Here is a 19,316-nt window from a genome sequence, read left to right as displayed (position 1 = left end):
ATCTGTTTTTAATAATCTACTGAGTTATTGTACCATTGTAATGGATCTAATGTTTACAGTATAACACAGATTAGAACAAAGTGTTAATACAGATCTACTGTGAGGAAAAATCTTTATCTTATAACCTTATAGCTTATAGCTATAGTTCAGACCATGAATCATACAAAATGGCTTATAAAACTATTGCCCTCTCAGGTCACTGTTGATTTTTGATGAATGATTTCATTTGATGAAGATTATTTTAACCAGAATGACATCCAAGTATACATTTAAGAGATTGTAACAGCTCAAAGGTTTCTGATGCATATAAAGCTATAATTATCTGTAATAATAACAGAATATTAATAATGAAGTGCAAAGAATCCTAAATACTCAGGTACAACTTTTTTCCACCTAGTTATTAGATCTGGGAAAAAAAGAGGAATCCAAGCGAAGTACTGCTTCTGCTTGATAATCAGGTTCCGCATCTGCATTGAATGGGACCAGATTGCATCACCATGTGCCAATTATCCTAAGAGCAAAATTGATTTGAGGCTTTTGTAATGTTGCCGTCTCATTCATATCTACATTTTGCTATAGAAGTAAGTGGTTGTTTTAGTTGTTATTTAAAAAGGTGGAAGCTCTCAGAGAGCCGAGCGTGAGAGTGAGTGAATGCAATAAATGTTCCGCAAGCAAGCTTTTAATGGGGCCCTTATTTCCGATACACTACGCTGGTAATGGTTTAATGTACGTGGAGAATTATAATAATTATCCTCATAAATGACAATGGTAATTTCCAGTTGCAAAAGCCCTTGCTGATTGTGAGCATCTGCTATAATGTGGTGACCTCAAACTTCTTTTTGATGCGAGGGATCACATAGTGTAGGGTTACAGTTTTGATTTAAAATATGAAGCCGTTTGGTCACTAGACACCTTAATTTATTTAATACACTATGGAACGGTATAGCAGCTGCCATAACTGAGGGGAACTGAGGACATCCAGACGTTAACTCTACACTCGGATGCTGGACGTGTGTCTCTAACAACTTATGGTTTTATTGTTCTACTACCTGATTCATGTTATGAGACTCATAAACATTCTTTCACTGAATCTGAAATGAGATTTAAGAGTTTTTTTTGTTGTTGTTTCCCTGCCAACTTAACAGCAAGTAACACAGCAGAGAAACCCATTGGTTTTTTTTTTTAGACCACTACCTGTGATCTAGTTCATTGGTGTTAGTACTGTAGACCACTTTATGTGATTTAGTACATTGGTTTAGTAGACCACTATCTGTGATCTAGTGCATTAGTTGCTATAGCAACAAGAAATTTCAATCTTTGACATGTTTCTTCTCACAGCAAACAATCTGCTTGGAATCGAGGAATTTCTGACTCTTCACAATGCCCATTTGCCTCAAGGGCTAGCAAATAGAGGTGTGCATTGGACTGGGATCCCAAAAAAAAAAGTCAACAAAAAAGTCACAAAGGCAGAATTTTGTTTTCTCATGTGGGGGAATGTAGACAGATATGAAGATTGCAGGACAAACAAAGGTCAGCATGGGACCACATTGGATTAAAGGGATTTCCTACATTCACCCATTTATCTTCAGTGAATGCTTAATCCTGGTCAAGGTTGCAGTGGATCCAGAGCCTGTCTTGGGTATGAGGTGGGAATACAACCTGGATGCAACACCAGACCAACCTGGGATTATATTACTATTCAAATTCTGCTTGATAGAAATAATCACAGGCATCTGCAACAAATGTTATAACTGTAGAAGTGAGTCTTGAGCACACATCCACTAACAAGAACCTCTGTCAGATGCCACAGATTTATTTTAGAAGCTCCTGAAGGCGTTTCAGTTTGTTTGTATTATTTCTACTCACTTGGTTATGAAGAGATATCAGAGTTGTAAACATACAGAACTGTATCTACCTCAGTGTTTTTTTTTTTTTTGCATCATTCTGTGTAAACTCTAGAGACCTTTGTGTATTACTGTTATACTATTGGTTATGAAAGATTGTACTGTTGATGGTTTTACATTTATGTTATTGAATAGTATTGTGTAATTTACCTATACCATAAAATTTATAGCATTGCATGTGGCATTGCTTTCAATATACGACTTAATGGAGAACAAAAAGTATTTTTAAGAATCTGAAATCTGACCCACAAATATATTACATTTTCTGAGTAAACACATGAATTAAAAATGAAAAAAAAAAAACTTTATTAAGCACTTCTCTTTATATAAATTATGTAATATACATTATGCTATTATTATACAGTATATTATTTTATTATTTTACATATTATCTATTTTTTAAGTAATCCTATGAAGTAAATTCTTTCTTAAAATAAGATAAACTACTTGCAGTGCAGTTGGATAATTAAAAATGATAACACTAATTAAAATAATTCAAATGTGTTGAGACCTCAAATATAAGAAATATTTAATAGCTTTTTCTATTTAAATGTTGTACTCAGTTAGGTAATATCTTCATGTGTATCTCAAGTACTTTGCTGATTGTATAACCAGGACAATTAAGCTTACTTGCAGTGTGTCTTATTAGTCTGTCAGTCACAGTTGGATATTTGTCCGTGCATTAGAAGCAGCCTCAAGTGAAACTTAATGGATTGTCAAGAGTCCTTTAGCTCCTCTTGACAGCGTAGGGTTCTTGGGATGTCAACTGAAAACAAGACACACTGATTGTTGAGTATTTTGTGCTTCGGTTTGACTTGTCTGAACACCTTTGCATAATAGAAGACACGACATGAAGACACCTTTAGCATAATAGACCAGTTCAAAACATCAAAACATTTTGCAAAAGCCTTCTAATCAAAGCAAACCTGGGAAAAGTCTTCATATGTTGAAAAATACTATACTGCATATACTTGGAAATTCATTTGGCTTGAATGGAATTGAAATGCACTTTTCAAACTGTCGTTAGTCTATAATTATATGTTTATTAATAAGTTTTAAAATTTTGCAGATTATCCATTAAATAAATATCTCTGTAAAATTTCTCTCAAATAAGTTTGATGTTAGCGTTTTGGTGAGGGATTCCTTGACACTATAGTATTTCTATAGTGTATTATGCTATAATGTTGCATGGTGAAAAAAATAGAATTGCAACCATAACTATAATTGCTGTTATAGAAAAACAATCAATAACACACATTTTTTTCCAGAAATCAGAGTTGTCTCCCAAACTTTTTCAGACCACATGTTCTTGTAAAAGTCCCGATCTCAGAAATAGTTAAACATGCATCAGAGTTTGAAAATTAAATCACTGCTACGTTAAAATCAGAATAGACTTTCAATTCTAAGATAAATGGAAGTGGCATACAGTACCCACACAGGTAACTGTGTCTATTTCTTACAATTGAAAAGCTTGTCCTCTCTGTATAGCTCTGTGCACCAACGGTAATGAAGTACCTTAATAATGAAGGCAGACAGTCATTAAGAAGAGACCAAACCGCTTTGATGTGGTGCACGATGGAGCTTAAGGTGAAAAAACACACAAAAGCTACCCAAAATTTTAACACGAGCTGAAAGCTAAAATCTCACACTGCTGCGGTACGTCGCTACACTACAGAGATTGAATTGCTGTGTAAAGGTTTACCGTGTGTCAGATAAAGTAAAAGACTTCATTATATTGAGGTGCTGTTTTAATTGATATGATGGTGTTAACAGTGTCATTTCTTCACCATTCCTAAGTCATGCTTTCCAAACTCAGCCACCCACTTTAGATAAAAATAAAAGTGCTGTCAGCTGCAAAAGAGAACAGCAAACACAAAGAACAAGTCTGAAGGCATTCTTTGTCATTTGTTTAAAATATAATAAGTTGTCTGGAGGGGAAAGATTTTATGTAGAGAAGAATTATTATTAGAAGTTAGAAGTAATTTGATGTTATGGTGCTTTTACGAGTGCAACACTTTTGCCTTTGGAGTCAAAAAGATGACTAGCATATTAATCTTTAAAATCAATATGTGCTTTTTCATTGCCACCCAAGATTTATTTTTTTATGTATGTTTTGAATTTTAATGAGCTTGAGATTTTTTTTTGTATTGTTTTATTTTTTAGGATCCCATACTGTCTTTGTCATGGCCCGGGTTCGAATCCTGGACAGGGAGCTAACCCAGCCACTAAAGGGCTAATTTTCAGTACTGGTCTCAAGCCTGGATAAAATAGGAGGGTTGCATCAGTTAGGGCATCCGGCATAAAACCTGCATCGAATCTAATATACTGTCCACATGATTCGCTGTGGGGAGCTTCAAGTCAAGTCAAGTCAAGAAGCTTTTATTGTCATTTCAACCACATATAGCTGTTGCAGTACACAGCGAAATGAGACAACGTTTCTCCAGGATCATGGTGCTACATAAAACAAAGACTTGTAAGTAGTCTTAGCCACATAAACTGCAACGTGCAACTTGCACATGCAACTGTGCATGCAACCTGGTGCAAACAGTGCAGGAAAAGACAAAAAAGACAGTGTACACAAAAAGTTACAAGACAATACAAAAAGTACAAAAAATACAATACACAAAAGACAATAAACAGTAAACAGAAACAGCACCGACCAGGGTAACAGGGAGCATCCAAAAGGCCAACAACATATTATTATATTATCAAAAACTATACTGTTATACCTCCTGTTCCTCCTTGCAAAAAGGCTGAGGTAGCGGTCCTGCTGCTGGGTTGTTGCCCCAATCAGTGTTGCTTCCTAATTGGGCAGTTTGATTTCACAGAAGTGTGATTGACTTGGAGTTACATTGTGTTGTTTAAGTGTTCCCTTTATTTTTTTTAGCAGTGTATATTCATAATCTGTAGTTTCACACTGTACATTTCTAAACCTTGGTTTAACCTTGTTCTTACTGGGACAGTTCCCTGCCAGACCAACAGAGGGTGCTTTTAGGCATTTCTTTATATATAATCATTGTATTTGTTCGGTTTTTGTGTAAATCTGCTTGTAGTTTACTTTTGGTAATGAAAGCTGTGCCTCACTTTATTCTGCATTTGAGTCTTGAGCCTTCTAATTTATTTTCTGCTTTTTATGTTAGTCATGTAGTTGACCAAATGTTTGTTTGTTGATATCCAACAAAATACATTTTTCAGTATTTTCCCCATGCTACGGAGAAAACTTTTTATTTTCAGTGTATTTCTTTCCATTTATGTTCAGTGTTTCAGTACCTGACACTGTCCAGTCGATTTTGTTAAGTATTGCTACATCCTGGTTTTTAATGTGATATGATGTACGTTTCTGATTGGTTTTCTGTTGCTAAACATCTTGTCATAAGATTCAAACACTACATCACTTCACAGTGTACACATTTAGAGTGATTAACACCACAAAAGCTCAGCTAACTTTGTTTCCGAAGCAGGAAAAAGGCTGCTTCTGAATTACAAGGGTTAAAAGCAGGGATAAAAAGGTCACTAACCCGGGGTTAAGCGCAGTGTGAAAAGCCCTATAGCCTGTAATGCAGTGGCACATTAGTGCTTTAGTACAGTATGTTTTGCTCTCTCACATCCTAGTATGTAGACTTTACTTAAACAGATCAGTTTCTAGCACCATCATCGCACTTGTCATCAGATGCACGCTTAATTTACTTTGAAGATTTCAACATCTGTGTGTTTTTCTTTGATTCTATGAATATATTTCCCCTAGTAGGCTGAAGTTCCCATGAAAATCTACAAATTCTTAAATCTCAAAGTGTTTTATTTTATATGAACCATTAACCAGCACTGTGGAGTGTGAAATAACAAAGACATTCAATGTTGAACATGGACACAACAAAAAAAGTCAGAATTTCTTTTTGGCTTCTCAAATATTTCAATATAAATGTTTCATGTGTTTCAGGGTGTAGTATTCTTTATAGAAATTCTGCTTGTCTCAGTGTGAAGAGTGAAAAATCATCAACCAGAGGTGATGAATAAGATACATAAGTGTTCTTAAAAAAACCTTATGAAGAAGGTATCCTCATGTATCCTCAGTACTATATTGTGTGTGTGTGTGTGTGTGTGTGTGTGTGTGTGTGTGTGTGTGTGTGTGTGTGTGTGTGTGTGTGTGTGTGTGTGTGTGTGTGTGTGTGTGTGTGTGTGTGTGAGGTGTGAAACAGCTCTGTTCGTTCATCTTAATCTGTACTGATCAAATATTCTGACAGCCAATATTAGGTCTGATTTGTCTTGCCAGACATCAAAGCTTGTCCAGGAATGAACAGTGGCTTAAAACGTACGCTGGCGCAAATTTCACGCCACATGAAATCCAGGAGCGGTGCCTTGTAGTTTCTTCTGCCTAACCTAAGTTGGCATTATTGAATAATTCTTTTTTCCTTCACCGACCTGAATAACAATCAGCATTCAAGTCAATGCAGCACCTGGGCAACGTTTCCCCTCTTCACATTATCGCTCCTGATATCGTCTTTTACACAACGCTGTCTCAACCGGAACCTGTGTGTCAGACCGACTCTATTGGCAAAAAATCCACCTGATCACAGAAGTAGGGGGAAAAAAACAAAGGCCATATAGAAACTTTAATTTGTGAAAGGATGAATAAAGAAGCAAATTGAACAGTAATTGCAATGTGGTGCTGGTGCTGAAACAAGCAGCTGGAGAATTCAGCCTTAATTCATCAAGATTAATTCCTAGCATTAAGTTGTAAAGGCTACGCAGCAGCCACCTGCCATGTTGCCCAGCATTTTTCTGTTGATCTCCTGCTATGCTTGTTGTTAAGCTGCTACAACAACACAGACACACACAACAAGGTGCAAGGGATAAAACTGACCTCTGGAAAATGATGTCACAACAATGTGAGGAAGTCTATCCAGAGCTCAGTATCTTACAGTATTGCACAGTATTTTAAAGTATTTTTTTAAACAGTGTGATATTTAGTACCAGATGTACCACACATGAAGCAAATATTTTTCACAAAATCTCTTTTTTGGTGAACATTGAAAGCTGACTTTGATACAAGACCCCTTTTTTACTTTTCATCATTGGCTAAGAATCTCTGAAAATGTTTGTTAGTGTGAATTCTGTGGTGTGTTTTTTACTCTCGGATCCACTTCATTGCTGCTCGTTGGAGATGTAGAGAAGTGCGTTAGGGAAGGCAATCAGGCTGAATAGAAATAAAACGCTTTAGACACTGCAGGCACAACAACTTTAATGCTTAAATGGGCATTTAAATAGAGTTTGTAAAATGCAATGAGAAGTAATGTTATTTTTTAGAAGATTAGAAGAGTAAGATTTTGTTAAGCTATTTCAACCATAGTTGGGTAAAGAAAAGCAATTAGCGGTCATAATATATCGCAATACGTCACACCTGGGGATGTGCTATTGCAGTAAAATAATTAACAATAGCATGGTGTAACATGGCTTGACATGAAGCAATGTGGGATTTGGTTCTTTTTTTTTATTCCTCTTTCACCAAATCAACTTGCCAAAGATTAGTTTAATTACATTATACATTGCACTGAAAATGACCTGATATGCTCCATACTTGCTGTAAAGTCCTTGGAGGATGATATCTCATTGATATCTGCAAACTTGAGTATGGTTAAAAGAACAGTAAAGTTCTCTACTATAACTATAACAATAACAATAAAAACACTCAGAGTTGAAGTGTATAACACTGATTATTTACATTTTACGGCTTCTGGAAGACGTCCTTTTCCAGAGTGACTTACATTTATCTCATTTATACAGCTGTTAATGACTGTTACAAATCGGTGCCATTGGAGTCTCCTTCCATAATAATGTAATAAAAGTCTGCTTACAGAAAGATAAGTAAATCACAGGCTACTTGATTTTTAATCAGTTTATTATCAGGTTTCAGCTATGTGAGTTGTCTATGTGTAAAGTGTTAGTCTAGAAATAATAACGTGTGAGAATAAGTGTGTTAATATAATTAATGTATCATAATGATTCGAATTAGAGATGACAGCTGCACTAAAAAAATGAATCAACCTTCTGACCCATCAGATTTGAGAGGTTCTTAATGATAGTTCACAATGGTAATGTATTAGTTAATTAACAAACAAACAAACAAACCAGTGCAGTGCCCCACTCAATGTACAGTTAACTGTTGGTGTAAAATAATCATGAAATGCATCATGAAGAGGTTGCTTCTAGTGTAATTGCCTGGCTGAACAAAATGACTCATGTTATAAAAGCACACCAGGTTTATTTCTAGGTCAATCACCAGCTTTCACTTTCACTTGCCTGGCCAGAGCAGGAAATATGAATTAGTATGTTTTGTTCTCAAGAGGAAATAAAACTTTGGAAAAGTAACAAGTCAAGTCAAGTCAAGTAGCTTTTATAGTGATTTCAATAAAATATACAAAGTACATAGTAAAATGAGACATAGTTTGTCCAGGACAATGGTACTATATAGAACACAGAGCTAAGGACTAAAAGTAAGTAGTCCGAGTTACATAAAGTGACACCAAGTGCAAACAGTGCGAGACAAAAGACAGTGCAAACAGACAATAAAGAACACTACAGAACAAATACACAAAATAGAGCCGACCAGTGTGCATTCGGTATGTTATAAAGTACATTGTGCAAAAGAGGGATGTAAACACAGAGGGTTCTTGCAAACATATATACACTTCTGTTCTAGCAGCAGTTGGATGAGATATTGAATAAGATGGATTATTTGATTAGCCTAGGTCTAATTATTTTACATTCAATTCTAAACTTACGTAAATCGATGTTTTTATTTAATTCAGTCTAACTTCATTCACTTCACTGGATTAAAGCCCTGTAATCGAGTATGCAAACGTCAATATTTAATAAAATGCAGAAATGTGACTGAAGTAAAGTTAGGAATAACATGAGCACACAATGCCATGAGGCAGCCCGCGTTGACATGAAGGATTTAAGACATGATCATAAAAATGAAAAAGCAGCACATATTCACACCTTCACCCAATGCCGTGAGACACTTAACCTTTTCACTTGAGCTAATCGCTTGCAAATTTTGTTTGTATCACCCTGTTAGTGATATAAGTTAAAATTAAAAAGACAACAGAGCTCCAACCTTTAAAAACGATATAACAATATAAGCAACATTTACTTCAGAGACATAATAGATATTAAACATCTTCGGAAGGATTATTATAATGCCAAAGATCAGTGTATAAAAGGCGTCAGTTTCTGAATAAGGAATAAAACATGCTTTTATATCTGCATAAACTAAGTGGATCATCATGCTCTTTATCCATTAATAGTTGCAAACAATGTTGTGAGATATTTTTAAAACAAGTTAGTTCCTATTATCACTTACATCTCTGCGGTTATAAACAGTTGTTCCCTCAGCCAACAGCCAAGTCTTGTGGATGACGAGACAAAAGGCACAGCTTCATGTTACAGAGAATCCAGACAGCATGGTGTCTTCTATCCTTGAGACATCTGGAAATTTCTTTCTCCACCCTGAATTGGCCCAAGTTAGCTCACACAATCTGTCTATAAGTTAAACAATAAATTAAAACTTAAAACAATAAATCAAAATGTAAAAGGAATAAACAGCCAAACTCGCAAAAAAGACTGGATTCACACGAGGATTGGTTTATTGGCGGTCAAGCAAGACAACAAACAAAAGTTGGTACCAGGGGCACAAGTGGTGTAATCACCCAAGTTGCACCAAAGTCCTATTGGACTTCTTTGTCCTTATATACTTATATTCAGCCCATGTTCTTCACCTTGTATGTTTTCTATTGTTGCCTTTGCAAGCTTCCACTTATTTCCAAAAAGGGACATGTTTTGACTCCTCGCTTTTGCTTTAGATTTAGAGTTTCTCAACTTTGTGTAGCCCATAGCTTGTCTGTACCTTTTACATCATTTTACTCTCAAGCTAATGAAGCTTCATGAAAAAGTCTGCTAGAGGTTTCTTGAATAAAATCTATTTTCTGGTCCTCTTCTTTAATATTCTCCAGTGATAATGGTATGAATATGAATTTCTTCTATATCATGTGCTTATCATACTATCACCTACTCTACAAAAGTGAGTTACTTGTAAAGGAGATGATGGCTTCTTAAATGCATCTAATAAATGTTTATTCTGATTTCCATTATGTTATCACATGTATGTCCTTTCTGTTGCTTTTGGCCAAAAAATGACCCCGTTAGTTCATGTCTGGTCTTTCGTCACTTTCCACTGTCTGTGTACTTCCTCTCTCTATCTGTCTGAGGTAGCTTCCTCTATTTCCTCAAAATCACTACCATTTTGCAGTCAGTCTGAGAGGCTCATAGCTTTTGTTTTTCATTGATTTTCTGCTTCTTTAGTTTAAATAAATTGTTTGTTATTTACACTGGAGACTCATTCCAAAAATGTTTGTAAATGTTTGGGATATTTATAGAAATTATTTAAATCTTCACCAAAAGTGGATAAAGACCCTTGTCATCTGTCTTAAAAGCAGCTTTAGCACTTTGTCTTAAATGGATTGTCAGTGTTGAAAATCATATATACTGTATGAATCGAAAAATGTATAAAACTTAATCTAGCTACCATTGTTTGAACAAAACTTAATCATGTCATATAATATCAAAAACCTTGATTGTTTCATCTCAGTCTCTAGTGTAATGACTTCGTTCTGCTAAATGGTTCGAAATTCTCATTCTCCTGCAATAACAACAAATCTATTACGGGTTCAAAGGCTATCTAAACCTGGGCTAATTTCATGCTTTTGACTCACAAGTGGCTCAGCTGCCATCAAGACAGTTAGAGTCCATGTCTAACAGGTCAGCACAGTGTGTACACAAGATGCTCAATAGCAGGGTCCTTCATCCTGAGTCCAGTAATTGAACCAGAGAGAGATAGAGAAAGAGAGAGAAGGAAAGAGTATATGAAAGAGTCACTGCACTGTTTAATGAGCTGCTGCTCCGACGTTCTCTCTGCTTGTTAGCTTGCCAGTTTCTGCCTCAGGGCTATAAAGAAAAGTTCCATTTTTAAAAAAGAAAGAAAGAAATTTTTTATTCATATCTCCATTGGAAAATCTGCCAAATGTGCTATAGTATTTGTTGCTCTTTGGATCTGACAGTAATAGAAGGAGGTGAGTGTTGCCGAGATTTTTTTAATAGATGACAGGCATAAGTGACACTTGTAGCTCAAACACTTATTACCTGGAATGCTGTTTCTTAAAGGTTTAAAGTTCAATCAGCACTGACCAGATGAACAAGCTTTTTTTCAGAGATTAAATGAAGAGCTGTTTTTCTTTCCTGTCTAGAGTCAGACAGTGTGGGGAATCATTTGAAGAAGAAGAAGAAGAAGAAGAAGAAGAAGAAGAAGAAGAAGAAGAAGAAGAAGAAGAAGAAGAAGAAGAAGAGCAAGAAGAAGAACAAGCCTTTGTTTCAGCACAGTGGTCAGCCATGATAGATAGATAGATAGATAGATAGATAGATAGATAGATAGATAGATAGATAGATAGATAGATAGATAGATAGATAGATAGATAGATAGATAGATAGATTAGCATGCTAATAATTTGACCACGGCTTTTCCGTCTTAAAAGTGTGTAATGAGAAGCTGCTATCAGTTGTCCTTGGGATATCAAGACTGATTTCCCAAAGCTTGCAATCATCTTGAGTCATGTGTAGGAGTCATGGTATAATGGCACAGGAAGAGTTGGTCCTGTGTCCTCTTTATAGCTCGATGGTAAAGACACTGGGCCGAGTCACTATGGTTACACGCGTCCCGCACCCCTTCTTCATGTCCATGACATCTAATTTTCTCCAGGATTGGCTCAGTGAAGAGAGTAGAGCAGGATAATGATATGCTTTTAGCCTCCGCTGACTAGCAAAACAATCATGGCCCAACAGAGCAGGCATCATTAGCAGCCACATGAGTATCTATTACACCAGAACTGGTCACCTGTTCACTTTCAGCATAATCTTCTTAAGCACTGGTTTACTGTGGAGAGTCAGACGGATTCCTCGCTTTGATTATGTATATGTGAGAAATACATGTATTTATAAGCATTTATATAGACTCATGTCACAGTCGAGTTCAAAAGTTTACACCCCCATGTTTCTTAGGGAATTCCATAACAAAGCAATAATAATAATAATAATAATAATAATAATAATAATAATAATAATAATAATAATAATAATAATAATAATAATGCAGTGTTACATTAAAAATATCTAAAGATTTCTTCTATGTTTTTTGAATGACTTCAACTATATTACAAATAATTAAATAAATAAACAAACAAATGAATTGGTGGTATTCTTAGTCTGTGAGCAAGTGAACCAGTATCAATGTATTCATTAATATTTAAAATCTCTTCTGTAAGGTGCTCTGGATTACGTGTGATCTACCAAATGCTGTGAGTGTAAATGTAAATGCTATAGAAATGTAGTGAACATTAGGGAGATGCGATGCAGGTTTGATGATGTGAACTCCATCCTGTCAGAAATCCCGTCCAGAAAAGTGAGAGTCCGTCCAGAAGTGCTACATAAATCCCCTCCCTACCAGCAATCACACATTCTATAAATCGAGCTAGCAGAGCTACAGTAGTACATCTGACCAGAGATGATTTACGATATAAATGTTTTAATCTTTCTATCATTCAGTGATCTGTTGTGCTCTGTGGAAAGGGTGGAGTCATCTGAAAACCCGCCCATCAGTTTAAAAGGTTTCATCACAATCACAAACAATCAGCAGAGCTTTGTGTTCATTTGTCCTAAAAATGGAGGAAAGTTACAAGTGCAAAAAGACCACTCTTGTACAAAGGCTGAAGGCAGTTTGAAATATATTTATCTTAATATTCAATCCCGGGAAAAAGTACGCCCTTCTTTTGTACTGAACAGAAACATTTATTGTGCATACAAAGCAATGTAGGTCACATGATGTAGTTTTTTTAGACTCATTAGTGCTTTTCTGAGCGTTAACAGTCTAAACGGTTCTTACACTCTTACATGTGGGCCAAAGCATCCTGAAAGACCACTAGCATATCTTGCTTCATTACAGGTAATGAACACTTTGGTAAAATGCCTCAGATTTATCAACTACGTGAATTGTCTGTTATTAATTAATCTCCCGTCACACTTTCTATGTCATATAATCATCATTTTTATTCCGTTCAACACTATCTTCAAATGTCATAGATGAACCAGATTGGCCATAATTATGATAAATAAAGTGACTGTTGATAAATTGTTGCACTCATATATAATGGTGTGAGAACATCTTTCAGTGTTTAGCAGAGCTTTTCATCTATCTGTTAATTTATAAGCAATAATCCATAGTAAAATAAATAGTCAGAGGAGATGACAACTCCATGTGGTCTTTGAGGACAACAACCTTCTAATCAAAACTGTATCTGACTGTAGAAAGGACATTATTTATAAAAACACTCTCTGGTGTTTATAACAGTTTATAATCACACAGTCCAGTGCCACCCAAATGAGGATGAGGTTCATTTTTTAGTCTGGTTCCTCTAAAGGTTTCTTCCTCTTCCATCTAAGGGAGTTTTTCCTCACCACAGTCACAACAGTCACCTCAGACTTGTTCATTAGGGAAAAATACAAACACACTTAATTATCTGTCGAATAAATATCTTGAACTTTTGTATAATATTAATCTTTAGATAATAAACTTTTTGTACTATATTTCTTATGTTCTCGGAAACTGCTTTGGCAGCTTGGATGCTAAATAAAAAAAAAAAAAGAAAGAAAAAACTTGTTTTGTAGCTTTTTAATCTTGTTTATTTTCTGAAACATAAAATCTAAAACCCACTTATGTGTAATCATATCAATCAATTATGTATATATATATATTAATGTATATTTACTAATAATCAGCCTTAAATGTGCAGTGTGCAAGAATGCTATTGATTATTATTATTATTATTATTATTATTATTATTATTATTATTATTATTATTATTATTATTATTATTTCCTCTTACGGGTCGCCGTGCCATGCACGGCACGGAAGTCAAAGTGACCACTAGGGGATGACTCAGAAACAAGCTTCAATTCAACTTTAAAGCATCAAATCCTCCAAAAACACGAAAAAACCTATTTATCTAGTAAAGTTTATACTCTCAATAATTTTTTAAGCCCACACACAAAGCACAATATGATTCACAGCCTTCATACAATTTGGAGTGAGTCCAAAAAAATTTGGACAAAACTGACCTAGGTGGCGCTAGACCGGTTTTTCCCTTACCTTTAGACGCGTCTCTTTCTTTACTGGGGTAATATATTCCAACACAAATAATCCACAAAAATCCACACAGGTCCAAGGAATTGTAAGACTTTTAATCCAAAATGCTCTGGTCACGCCGCAAATATTCCGTTAGTGTTCTGAAACTGGAAACAGAAGTGCGCCATCATCTCGTTTTGCCGCTCTAACTTCTCATTGGGATTTTGAAAAATTCAAAGTCTACGTCATATTTATAGCCCAGGTCCTAACGAATCAAATAAGCCCTCATTTGAGCCAATCTGTGCTTGTATGGCAGAGATAGACGGCTGGGAAGCCAATGATGGCATGACCTCATTTTTGGGAACCCGCCTTTGACTGACAATTACTCCTTCCAATAGCAATGAAATGGGCTGGGACCTATACAGCTGTTTAGCCAATAAGCAGACGATTCCAGCGCTATGCGGCATGCCTTGTGTTCTTTGCCTGTGTCTGCGTGAACTGGATACGCAGAAGAATTCTTGCGTAATCCCTGACCTTTTGTCCCTCTCACAGCTCAGGGTGTCAAGTTACAGGCCTGTTTTCACACCAGAGTGATAGAGAAATAGTCTAGGCTTGTTTATGGCCTTTCAGACTGAGTATGCAGCCTTTTATTTCAAAGTTATATAGTAAACAAGTACACAAAAACGCTGCACCAGACGACCATGGCCGTAGAAAAATATTCATATAAAATCCATTTTTGGGTCTTTTGACTTAAATTTTTTTTTGGTGAAAGCCAAGACATGTGGCTATGATTCTCAGTTGTTATTTGGTCCCTAACATGTTCCAGAAAAATAAGATTAATCAGTTTATCAGTTAAACATCCTGTGAGAGAAGGTAAGCGCCGCAGGGATGCAGGGAGTGTGGCACGGAGACGCAGCGTCTCGTTCCTCAGGGAACTAGAGTTATGGTCGTAACCTAGAGACGTTCCCTTTCGTAACTCGAGCTGCGTCGAAACGCTATGGGAACGAGTGTCCAATCATGCCACACTGACCAGACCTGCTTAGAGAGTGAGGGCCTTGGCACCTGCACGTAGGACAGAGGAGCCCGGGGTGGCTCTGAGGTCAAGGTCATAGAACCTGACAAAGGTCAGCAGGGTGGACCAACCCGCAGCGTCACAGATGTCTTGGAGTGCCACTCCAGCGTACCAGGCCGTAGAGGCCGCCACACTCCGGATGGAGTGAGCTCGGACCCCGAGCGGTGCGAGGAGGCCAGAGGACTCGTGAGCCGACACAATCGCATCCACTACCCATCTGCTCAACGTCTGTTTAGCAGCCTGGAAACCCTTCCGGTTAGGGCCGTTGCAGATGAGCAGCTGCTCCGACTTTCTCCACGGACTCGTCCTGCGGAGATAAGTGACCAGTGCTCGCACTGGACATAGTCGGTTCTGTCGCTCCTGTTCGGGGGCTGTAAGCGGAGGAGGGCAGAATGCCTGCAACACGACCGAAGGCACCTTCGGTACTTACCCGGGTTTCGGATAGAGAAACACTCTGGCCATGCCAGGGGCAAATTCCAGGTGAGACGGGGCCACGGACAGGGTCTGCAGATCCCCGATCCTCTTCAGGGAGGAAATCGCCAAGAGAAAGGTGGCCTTAATAGACAGAAACCTAAGAGCCACTTCGGTCAATGGCTCGAAGGGGGGCTCCAATAGAGCCGCCAACACAACTGCCAGATCCCAGACAGGCACTCTGGGTCGCATCCCGGGCCTCAGCCTCCGGGCGCCGCGGAGGAAATGTGTCACCAATGGGTGCCGACCCAGCGACTGCCCTGACGGCGGGGTGCTAAATGGCGCGATTGCGGACACGTAAACCTTCAGGGTCGAAGGGGTTAACCCAGCGGCAAACTGTTCCTGTAAGAACTCCAGAACTGAGCCGATCGGGCAGTTAACTGGTTCCAGGCCTTGGTGCTCACACCACGACGTTAACAGTCGCCATCGTGCGGCTTACGACCTCCTCATGGAGGAAGCTCTGGAGTGGAGAAGGGTCTCTACTACCTCGGTAGTGAGACCAGCCGCTATGAAATGTGCCCCCTCAGGGGCCACAGCCACAGCCTCCACAGCTCTGGGCGGGGGTGCACCAGGGTTCCGTCCACTTGTGAGAGGAGATCCCTCCTGGGAGGAATTTCCCACGGATGGCCCCCGAGTAGGGACACTAGATCTGCAAACCATGGCTTGCCCAGCCATCGGGGTGCTACCAGAGGGAGACGGACTCCAACCCGGCGAACTCTCTCCAGAACTCCATATGAACTCCACCACCTCAGGGTGGAGACGCCATTCCCCAGGCCTCGGCCCCTGCCTCGACAGGGCATCTGCTCTCACATTCAACCGTCCCCGGATATAAATGGCCCTCAAAGAGAGGAGTCTGTCCCGAGACCACAAGAGGATCGCTCGTGCTAGCCTGTACAAAGGGCGAGATCAGAGGCCCCCTTGGTGGTTGATGTAGGAGACCACCGCAGTATTGTCCAAGTGGACCAATACGTGGCGATCTCTCAGGTCGGGAGGAAGTGTTTTAACCCCAAAAACACTGGCATCATCTCCAGGCAATTTATGTGCCACGAGAGACGTGGGACGCTCCACAGACCCTGGACGGAGTGGCCACTCATGACCGCACCCCACCCCGTGAGGGAAGCGTCCGTCGTTAGCGTCACGCGACATGAGCCCTAGCAGCCTCTGGAACTGCTTCACAGTAAGTGGCTGGCCTTCCCGCACTCTCCTGAACAAGGTTAGGCCGAACAGGAGGAACCAATATTGGTGAGCTTCACCCCCGAAAGCAAACCTCAGGAACCTCCTGTGTGCAGGAAGGATGGAAACGTGAAAGTATGCGTCTTCCAGATTGAATGTAATGAACCAGTCCCCGGACCTGATCTGAGTCACGACCTCCTCGAGGGTGAGCATCCAGAACCTGAGCCTCTAGTGAGAGCGGTTCAAGGAGTGTAGATCTAGAATGGGACACAACCCGCCATCCTTCTTCGGAACGACAAAGTACGGGCTGTAGAAGCCTGACTCCCGAACAGAGGGGGGGAAGCACCTTGATGGTTCCTCTCCTCAGGAGTGTGCGCACTTCCCGTTCCAGGACCAGAGCCTGCTCGGGTCCCACCAGGGTGGGACACATCCCGTTGAAACGGGGAGGAGAGGATGCAAACCGAACTGTATAGCCGTCCTCTATGATCCGCAGGACCCACAGGGAGTCTCCTTGCAGCTCCTCCCAAGCTGTCAGAAAGTTCCTCAGGGGAACCGGCCCCTCGGGGCTGGCCTCTGACCCACTCAGAGCAGCTGGGGCCAAGCCCTGCAGCTGATGGTGCCTCGCGAGAGGCAGCGGACCCTCCCCCTCCACAACGAACCTTCGGGTGGAAAGGTGGGGAGCGAACCGCTGGAGGGAAGCTGCGCCCTGAAGCACATCCTGTGGCAGGGCTGCCAGACCGGCCTCCATGACCTGAACGGCCGGAGCAACATACTGCGGCCGTTGATACCTCCTGAGAGGCGGCGGGTCTCCCCCATCCGTACCGAGACTTTAAGCGAAAGTGTAGGGAGGTACCTGCTGGCAGGGGGCCGTGCTCTAGAGCACATCTTGTGGCAGAACCGATGGCCCAGCGCCCCGGTGGTGCAGGGGAGGGATGGGCACCGTAACGTAAGGTGTGCCCCATCCCCCCAACCGTAGTCTGACAGGGTCTATGCACCATTGCCTGTTTATCAGAGGTGAGGTCGACCCTCAGGTCATCCTGCTCCTTCTTGGGCCCAGAGCGTTGCCTTGGGCCCTTAGGCCCCATCCGCGGAGATTGGGTGGCCACGCTCTGTTTCTGGGCCTCGCGGTGCCCGAAAGGACCAGGCTGGGACTGCCGCCGAACAGCCCCACGAGATCGCCGAGGGAGGTACTGCTGAAATGCAGCCGACTGCTTTTTAGACTCCTGGAACATGTTCACAACCGTCGTTTTCACAGTGTCGCAAAACAGTCCAGGAGAAGCCATCGGTGCGTCCAACAGCACAGCTCGATCCTTGTCCAGGAGGTCAGACAAGGTGAGCCACAGATGCCTTTCAGTGGCCACCAGGGCCGCCATGGACCGACCAACGGCCCGCGCCGTGTGTTTCGTGGCCCGAAGAGTCAAGTCGGCAGTCCGACGCAACTCCTCAATATCAGCGGTCCCGGAGCTAAGTTCCTCACCCAAATCTCGTAGCAGGTCAGTCTGGTATGCGTGCAATACACCCATGGTGTGGAGACAGCCCGCGGCTTGACCTGCTGCCGCGTAAGCCTTCCCCACTAAGGCCGACGTAGCACGTAGCGGCTTAGTAGGGAACACCGGAGCCTTTAGCGATGATGCTACGCTAGGGCTAGCCAGCGTCTCTTCCACACGTGGCATCGCCCCATAGCCGCACGCCTTAGCCCCAACCACATTCGCATAAAAAGCGAGAAGTGACTAAGAGAAGTGCGCGTAGAGTACGGGACACCTCGGCGTGCAGATCGGGAAAAAATGGCAGGCTCCAGCGCTGAGGAAGTGACACAGGGCACAGGAAATGCTCATCCAGCTTACCGGGTGTGCGTTGCTTCTGCTGCTCCACCGGCCAATCTAAATCCAGCTTTGCTACGGCTCATGTCACAACCTCGAGGAGCTCCTCATACAGCACAGGCTGTGAGGAGCCCACGGGCTCGCTAGCATCCATCAGCTCTTCTTCCTCGGAGAGAGAGACATGTAATGCCGCTCTGCTCGCGCCGGAAGAAGAAGCAGCCATCGGGCCTGCTTCTCCGCGAAAGCCTGAGCTCGATTCAGCTAAATCGACCTGCGAGCCCCACGAGCGCCGGCGCCGCTTTGCCTCGGCAAGAGCAGGACCGGAGCCGCGAGGGAGAGTGCTCTCCTCAAAAAGCGCTCTCCGGGAGCGAAGCGTGCGCATAGCCATGCGGCTGCAATGCGAGCAATCGACTCCCTTGAGAGCCGATTGTGCATGCTCCACTCCCAAGCAAACAACACACCGATCATGCGAATCCTTCCCGGTAATGAAACGGGGACACGGAAAAACACATTTACGGAAATTATGTCTGCCAGCCATCACTCGATCAGCAACACGGTATCAGAAAAACAGCGCTTACCTGAACGAGCAGAAGCTAGCGTCTTGTCCATCTCGCAGCCATTTGTAGCTTCCTGTTTACGCGTCCCAA

Source organism: Tachysurus fulvidraco, chromosome 23 (genome assembly GCF_022655615.1).
Source record: "Tachysurus fulvidraco isolate hzauxx_2018 chromosome 23, HZAU_PFXX_2.0, whole genome shotgun sequence".
NCBI lineage: Eukaryota > Metazoa > Chordata > Actinopteri > Siluriformes > Bagridae > Tachysurus > Tachysurus fulvidraco.
This window is presented reverse-complemented; position numbering follows the sequence as displayed.